Source organism: Myotis davidii, unplaced genomic scaffold (assembly GCF_000327345.1).
Source record: "Myotis davidii unplaced genomic scaffold, ASM32734v1 scaffold556, whole genome shotgun sequence".
Lineage (NCBI taxonomy): Eukaryota > Metazoa > Chordata > Mammalia > Chiroptera > Vespertilionidae > Myotis > Myotis davidii.
The window spans coordinates 531564-539202 of NW_006287671.1; the positions used below are offsets into that span (position 1 = coordinate 531564).

At 42.9% G+C, this 7639-nt stretch overlaps 1 pseudogene; it reads right to left on the reverse strand.

Moving 5' to 3' along the window:
- Window positions 1-1555: 1555 nt before the first annotated feature.
- Window positions 1556-6810, reverse strand: LOC102755255 (annotated as a pseudogene).
- Between the last annotated feature and the right edge of the window lie 829 nt (window positions 6811-7639).

A 7639-nucleotide genomic window follows, 5' to 3' on the forward strand; every position in this document is an offset into this window, starting at 1 on the left:
CTTTAATACAGTTCCTCATGTTGTGGTGACCCCCAATTTCATTGTTACAAATTGAACATAATGAAAGCATAGTGATTAATCACAAAAACAATATGTAATTATATATGTGTTTTCCGATGATCTTAGGCGATCCCTGTGAAAGGGTTGTTTGAGCCCCAAAGGGGTAGCGACCCACAGGTTGAGAACTGCTGACCTAGGGCGAGACAGTCCTTCACTTCCTTAACTGGGAAGATAAGGGTTAGCTTAACAGTTTGTTCACAGACTCCTCTGGTGCTGGTTCTGGTCTGAGGAGAGTCTCTCTCCAGTCAAAGGAGAATTTAATTCCTGCCTTTAGACAGAAAAGGAGTTTTTTCTGTGTTTACTGTTTCTTAATTGCCTTGGGCTTAAAATAATTTTCATGTGAAAGAAGCATATTTTGGAGTGACATTCTGGTTTCCTTCAGAATCATCTGAGAAATTAAAAAAATGTATGTTTCCTGACCTCAACTCCAGAGAGAGTCCATTACATTAGGTTTAAGGAGGGACCCAGCCATGCACATTTGTAATAATTAAGTTGATTCTAACCATCCTTGGAGAAATGTTGCCTCAGAGGGTGTATAGGGAGGGGACCATTGGGGAGGTAAAATTGGGCAAGAGAGGAAGTGAGAAAATCCAGAGAAATTATTTGGTGAAAGAGAGAAGTCTGGGGGGCAGGGGTTAGAGGGCATTTCCTTTCTAATATAGTTTGAGGACAGTTGGATGTTGAAGGTGAGCAGGTCTCAACTACAAATGTGAGGACAAGAGATAAAGTTTAAAGCAATGCCAGGAGGGATAACTCAGGTAGCCACAATATGAGAAAGTTGACCCAACAAAAAGTAAATCCTCAACTTAGAGGTATTCACTCATTCATCTGTGTAAGGAATGTTCAAACCTGCCGAGATTTTTTGTAAGAGTTTATTTGAGTAAAAACTGATGACAATTGCCAGGAAACAAAATCCTAAATGTGTTGGGGCCCAAACCCAGTGAGTCCAGGGGTTCCCAAAGGTGTGGACGGAGTCAGCAAAGAAGGAATGACACGGAGACAGTGCTCAATTGATCATCATAGCCAGGTTCTCTCTTTATTCTCCTGTTACATCTGTATTTATACCACTTGATTTTAATCCTATCCATTCTATTCCAAAGGTTAGGGTGTTTGTTATCTCCATTCCAAGGTCACTACTCTACTGTTCTGTTAAGCTACAAGGAAGTAACTGAAGGAGATTATCCTAAGTAAAGATTATTAGCATAGCTAGATTCTCTAGCCAGGTTCTCTTGCCAGGTTCTCCAGCCAGGTTCTCTCTTTAGTCTCCTGTTACATCTGTATTTATACAAGTTGATTTTAATCCTATCCATTCTATTCCAAAGGTCAGGGCGTTTGTTATCTCCATTCCAAGGTCACTACTCTATTGTTAATGTAAAAACAAAAACACCCTAAAATATTCTTATAGTTGCTGTGGGAGTAGATCTGAGTCTTTCCACATGGAGAGATGACTTCATATTTGCAGGAGGCTCTTTGGGCTAAACCTAAACTGAGTCCATTACTCATTTCCTCTCTGGCTCTTCTTGTGGCTTTTCTTAGATCTTTCAGGAGATTCTGAGCGGCTCCTGTGTCTATGACTACGGTGATGACCTGGGGACTTGGAGTGAGATCTGTGCCGTCTATCTCGGGACCTGCTGTGGTGACGTCTTGGACTCTTGCTCTGATGCCTCTCTTGGGGAGGGGAAGGGCTCCTCCTTTTTGGAGACCGGCTCCTACTTCTCCTGTGGCGCAGTGTGGGAGAGCGACGGGGCTTGTCCAAGTCTCGGTAGCTTCTCCGGCAGGGATCAGGTGATGGTACTCTCTCCAACTTCTCATCCTCTTCTTGCTCTTCTTCACTGGACTCGACATCATCCATGTCCTCTTCTAGAGCGCTAACCGGAGGCTCCAATTGCTCAGCTTCCTCTAGCACATAGCATTTCTGTAGCTGGGACAGAATGATATCACAGACTCTCTCACTGTGTAGTAGTTCATCAATGAACTCATCTACGTGCATCAGTTCAAACGCTCCATTTTGGTTCTGGCTCTTAATTTTTCTATGATCATTGTACAGAGGCTCCAAGTATTTGTAGCAATCAATTGCAGTGCCTGTCAGCCTCATATGAAGCGCTCCCAACATGTGTACATACTTGAAATCTTCATTTTTTATAAACTCAACAATGATATCCTTCTCTGGTTGAATCTGAAGCATCTTCAAGGTCAAACACAGAAAGGGAGTTGGCTTTATGTTGCCACCATAGACGCCACCGACTTAACTCCATGGCTTTATCAACTACAAGTTCAGCCGTAAGTCCGAAGCACTCCTCTTTCCAGTACTTGGACTCATAGATTCGGTCTGAATACCATTTGATTTTAATCCTATCCATTCTATTCCAAAGGTGTTATCTCCATTCCAAGGTCACTATTCTACTGTTCTGTTAAGCTACAAGGTAGTAACTGAAGGAGATTATCCTAAGTAAAGATTATGTAGCTTAAGCATGATTGTTCGTAGTTAAGGTGGTTAACTACCTGCCGGGCACTTAGGTAAGGGGTTTTACTGATTTATTCCCTTCATAAATCCTGTTAATCCCTAACTCCAGGGAAAAATCCCCACCTGGGGAAACAACCTTTCTCGGGGAGGTGGTCCTGGTTAAAACATAGCGCTAAGAGCAGGAGCAAACATATGCCATATATGCCAGGTCCCTTGAAACATATGCTGTGCAGATGTTTCTTCCCTGCAGTGACTGTGTCAAGCAGCAAGGGTGGACCGGCTTCCGGCACAAATGCTCCAGAGAAGGACAGCTTCGCAGTTTCTTGTATACATTTGAAATTAAATAGTGAACATAAGGGAGGTTACATGAAGGTGGGAGAAGGCAAGGGGTGGGGGTTAGATTTATAGGATAGTTAACAAGACTATGCAGTCTCTTGGAGTTGATTATTTCAAAGGTGTGTTGATATAGATGCAATGAACCGGGCTTGCTTAAGGCAAAGGTAAATTTTTTACTAAAAAAGTTGTATGCCTGGGGCATGGTTATCACCATGACCTGACCATTAAGAAATTTATGATCAAATTGTTGTGGGAATGGCACCAGGTGTCTGACCCATGGGGTCAGACCAATCCTGGGTTTAGCAACCTTGGTACTTGGGTTGTGGCCAGGAAAGAATTCAGAGGAAGACCCAAAACTGTAAGAGAACATTTATTGTGTAAATCACAGAGGTAGAAAAAAGTAATTCCTAGAAGAAATGGGCTTTGGAAACAAGTTATAGAGATAAAAGAATGGCCCTTGGAGCTTGGGAGTGGGGAAGCTAATGGCAACGTGCCTGGTATAGGAAGGGTGTGCTTCCTGGAGGGAGAGCCCCCTGGGCCCTCCATCCTAAGGGTTTTAAGGGTAGAGACTTTAGGGGAGGTCCCAGGAAAAGATCTTAATAGAATAGTTAGAAATGTTCCAAGTATGTCCATTCAGGGTTGTGGTCTCCACTGATTGATTGGCCGGTACCAGGGTAGGGGGTCATTGTTCCATGTGGCTGGTTGTGACGTCAGCAGTGGTTGGTTTTGTTGCTTAACTGGGCCTGGCACTGAAAATACAACTGAGGCCTAGATGTTATCTCTAGGGAGGAAAGGTCAGGAATATGCTAGGGGAGAAAAAGTCATGTTGGTGGCAAGATCCCACCCTACAATGATTGTCCATTGCTAGGCACCTGGGGCTTTCCATCCTGGTGACCTTCTGTACCTGGCCCATTGTCCTTGCTCTGCTCATGTCTGTCTAAACTGCCTACAGCAAAATCACTCCATGAGGTTACTTTCTGTAGAACCCCCCTTTTCATTCACACATTCATTCATTTTATGAATACTTGTTAAGCACTTACCACATGACAGATGTTGAGCAACATGTTGGGAATGCACAGATAAATAAAAAGAGTTGTCCCTATCCTGAAAAGGAATGGGAAAGGTGGATGTACAAAAGATATAATGTAATGAAGTACACTAAGTACTGAACAAGAGTTTAAAGTGTTCTGAAAGTAATTGTTGGGGTTGGATCACGAGAGACATTTTTGCAAATGCTGTCTCCACTCCCATATAATTTTGTTTCATTCATTCAACAATCTTTATTGCATGTCTATTATGGGCCAGGTACAAGGAACAGGACAATTTCTGCTCTTGGAGAGGTTTCAATAGGGAGAGTTAGACAGTGCAATGATCAATCAATACATGAACAAGAAAAAATAGCAGGTAGTAATAAGTGCTAGGTATAAAATAGAAATAGGAAGGGAAGGCCTCTCCGAAGAGGTCACATTGCAGCTCACATCTGAATTAAGAGCCAGCCAGCAAACATGGAAGGATGGGAGGGCATGGAGAACATTCTAGGCAGAGGACACGCTGGTTGCAGACACTCTAAGGTGGGCCTGAGCTTAGCTGGTGGAAAACAGAAAGGCTGGAGCACAATGAGGGAGGGGAAATCAGCAATGCAGTGAAAAAGGAAATCAGCCAGATCCTAGAGGAGGGTTAAAGAGTTCTGTTTTATTCTGTGTGGTGGGAACCTACTTGAGGATTTTTAGGTGGGGAGTGGATGAGATTCGATTTTCATTTCCAAATAACATTCTAGGGGCTTTTTAGAGAATGGATTGGGGTTGGAAGCAGGAAGAGCACCAGAAGCCTTTTGTAACAGCCCAAGACTAGGGACTGAGCAGTGTAGATGGCAGTAGTAGCAGCATCGAGAGGCAAGAGGATCTGGGTACTTTGTGGTGGAGAAGGTAAGACCTACTGTTCGAGCGGATGTGGGCTGTGAAGTAAAGACAAGCATCAAGGCTGACTCTGATCCCAAAAGCTTTTCTAATCAACCTCCTAACTTCTTGAATGTTTGTATCCCTCTTTTTCCCACCCCACTCTCTCCGATCTTACTATCTCTCTCCTCGAGCCCTGTTAGAAGCTGTCAGCTAATTTTTCTGGGCCTCTAGACTGTCCTCCCTTCTTCCATCCATCTCCATATTGCTGACTAAATGGTTTTTTCAAACAGTGATTTTTTCTAAGCATAGCTAATCGTATCACCCCCATCCTGAAAATTATTGAGTTCCTAAATGCTTTAGACCAAAAACCAAATTCCTTAGGGATTGAGAAAGGAATTACAATGCTAGATACTTTCCCCACACTGAACCCCCATTTAATCCCTCCTGGAATCCCACGAGGAAGTGATTATCCCTATTTAATGGGAAATAAACTGAAGCCAGGGGTGAAAGAATGTGCCCAGGTCACAGGGTCACCGAACTATTAAATGGCACATAAACCAGCGGCTTTAAAAATGGCCATAACAGGGGCTGTTGTTGGGGAGTGGGGAGCCCCCCAGCATGACATCTGAATATCCTGGGGAGTAGAGGAATTTTCTTTTTTTAAATAGACTTTATTTTTAGAGCAGTTTTAGATTCACAGCAAAATTGAGTGGAAGGTACAGTGATTTACCATACATCCCCTGTCCCTACACATGCACAGCCTCCCCATTACCTACCCATCAGCAGGCTGGTATATTTGTTATATGTGATAAACCTCCAATAACACAGGATTATCACCCAGAGTTCACAGTTTATATTAGGGTTCACTCTTGGTGTTGTACATTCTATGGGTTTGGACAGATGTATATTGACATATAGCCATCATGAAGAGTAATTTCACTGTCCTAAAAATCTTTGTGCTCTGTGTATTCCTTCTTTCCTCCCCTCTAATGCTTGGCAACTACTGATCTTCTATCTCCATAGTTTTACCTTTTATAGAATGTCATATAGTTGGAATCATAGAGTATGCGGTCTTTTCAGATTGGTTTCTTTTACTTAGTAATATGCATTCAAAATTCCTCCATGTTTTTTCATGGCTTAATAGCTCATTTCTTTTTAGCGTTGAATAATAATCCACTATCTAGATGTTCCATAGTTTACGCATCCATTCACCTACTGAAGGACATCTTGGTTGCTTTCAAGTTTTGGCAATGATCATTAAAATTGCTATAAACATCTATGTGCAGGTTTTTGTATGGACATAGATTTTCTTTTCTTTTTTTTCATTTATTCTTACCTGAGGATATGTTTTATTGGAGAAAGAGAGAGAGAGAGAGAGAGAGAGAGAGAGAGAGAGAGAGAGAGAGAAAGGAAGGAAAGAAAAGAGAAAGAAAAAGAGAGAGACATTGATGTGAGAGAGAAACATCAATTGGTTGCCTCCCCTATGCACCTTGGCTGGGGATCAAACCCACAATCTAGGTATGTGCCCTGAGAAGGAATTGAACCCACAACATTTTGGTGTATGCAGTGGTCGGCAAACTTTGGCTCACAAACCACATGTGGCTCTTTGGCCCCTTGAGTGTGGCTCTTCCACAAAATATCGACTTCTGCGCATGGGCAACAAAGTTTCAATCACACTGTATGTGCGCGCCCTCACGTGGTATTTTGTGGAAAAGCCACACTCAAGGGGCCAAAGTGCTGCATGTGGCTGATGAGCCGCAGTTGCCGACCACTGGTGTATGGGATGATGTTCCAACCAATTGAGCCATCTGGCCTTCACTAGTCATAGGTTTTTAACTTTGTTAAGTCAATATCAAGGAGTGTGACTACCTGTTCATATGGTAAGAGTAGACTAAGTTTAGTTTTGTAAGAAATTGCCAGTGTGTATTCTAAAGTGGCTCTACCATTTTGCATTCACACAACAGTGAATGAGAGTTCCTGTTGCTCCACATCCTCACCAGCACTTAATGTTGTCAGTGTCTGGATTTTTGCCATTGCAATAGGTGTGTACATGATGTACTGGGTATCTCATTGTTTTAAGCTGCATTTCTCAAATAACATGTGATAGGGAGCATCTTTTCATGTGCTTACTTGCAATGTATATATACTCTTTGGTGAGGTGTCTGTTCAGGTGTTTGGCCTATTTATAAACAGAATGTTTGTTTTTTATTGTTGAGTTTTAAGAGGTGTTTTTTTTGTGTGGATATTTTAAATAATAGTCCTTTATCAGGTGAGTCTTTTGAAAGTATTATCTCCCAGTCTGTGCCCTGACTGGGGATCGAACCTGCAACCTTGGCCTATCAGAATGATGCTCTAACCAACTGAGCTACCCAGCCAAGGAAGCTCGGTTTCTTTAAACTGTGTTTTCTTCTTCATAGCCAGACATGATGTAGTGGGCAAAAGGAACTGTTATAAATGACTTAGAGTAACTTGGTGGTACGGTGTGGGGGGAGGGGAAGCATTCCACTGTCCTCGGATGAACTCTCAGTCTTTGGGTGATCCTGTGTCCCTAGACTGTGACCTTCACAGGTGCTTCTCAGTTTTTCTTCCCTTAGGTGGGACAGGATAGTTAGAACGAGCTGGGGTTATGTGTTTCCTTTCCTTCACATGCAAGGCCAGAGGGGGCTGGAGCTGGGTATTGCCCTTTCCCTGGGTCAGTTGGGCTCTGACAGAACCCCAGCAGGTTAAGCTCTGGTGAAGCAGTTTCTCCTGAGGGCACAGCCTGTTAAGAAGAACACAGTGCTTTCTTGTAGTTATAAATGGTTCCTTTCCCTCTCTCCCTGCCAGAAGCGTGAAAGGGTGAGTGTGATGGAGCAAAAACCTGATATTCATATTGAAGCCA